General features: G+C 42.4%; 1 pseudogene; it reads left to right on the top strand.

The window, feature by feature from the left end:
- Window positions 1-480: 480 nt before the first annotated feature.
- Window positions 481-599, top strand: LOC134952836 (5S ribosomal RNA; annotated as a pseudogene).
- The last annotated feature ends 374 nt before the right edge of the window (window positions 600-973 follow it).

Raw genomic sequence — 973 nt, 5'->3', positions numbered from 1 at the left:
TGTCAGTTATTAATGTGTACAGATACTGTTTTGTTTGTTTGTTTCCTGGCTCCATTTACTCTTTCTCTAAAAGCTATGGGATTTGATGCAGCATTTGTGTGAGTAAGTGGGTCAATTAGCATCTACTAGGACCTATGTACCATTTCTTTTTTGTTTGATTTCGCCGGTAATGAGGGTGATGACCTAATATATCTAATATTGCCAATCATTTGTGTCATATGCACAACAAACTCAATTTTGATATAGCTCTGGTCTGATATCATTATTCACACCAGTGACAGTCCCAATTTATCTCTCTCTCCTCTTTTCTACCCTCTCCTTCTAATTTTCCCCTCTATTATATCCGCAGACTCTCATTTATGATCCACAGGGTCATCCTGTGCCTAACGTAGGCAGCAGATCTGCCACTTTTTCTGCCCTCTCTCTCAAATCTTCCTTAGGTGCACTCTCATTGGTAAGTCGGTCAAAGTGGGCCCGAGAAATTGCTACCATACCCCACCGACAGAGCCCGATCTCGTCCGATCTTGGAAGCAAAACGGTGGTGGGCTGGGCCAGTATCTGTGAGGGGGACCCCCAGAGAATACCCGGTGTTGTAATTCATGACCTTTCTCGACTATATACCAACAGCAGGATCACCACATTTTTTCTTCAATCATCCCTCTAGTTCATTATTTTACTTGACACTGAATATTCCTCTCAAGTACCGCCTTCCCTGATACCTTATAGATCTGATAAGTTTCAATACAATCCAGGATCTATACTCCCCACAACAGTCCAGTTCATTGACCCCTGGAGGTCTTATTAACACAAGCTGAGCTTGTGCTGGTGGGATAGGATTGGGGTGTAGAGCCATAGTGTCTACATCCCTCCTTAAGTCTATCAACATAGACTAACCAGAACAGTTCCAATTTTTTCAATCTACGAATTGATTGGCTTTTGCTTATACTCGCTCTAGCCTTCTACAATAATCAGC

Source organism: Pseudophryne corroboree, chromosome 1 (genome assembly GCF_028390025.1).
Source record: "Pseudophryne corroboree isolate aPseCor3 chromosome 1, aPseCor3.hap2, whole genome shotgun sequence".
Lineage (NCBI taxonomy): Eukaryota > Metazoa > Chordata > Amphibia > Anura > Myobatrachidae > Pseudophryne > Pseudophryne corroboree.
The sequence above is the reverse complement of the archived record's forward strand: the minus strand, read 5'-3'. Positions and strand labels throughout refer to the sequence as shown.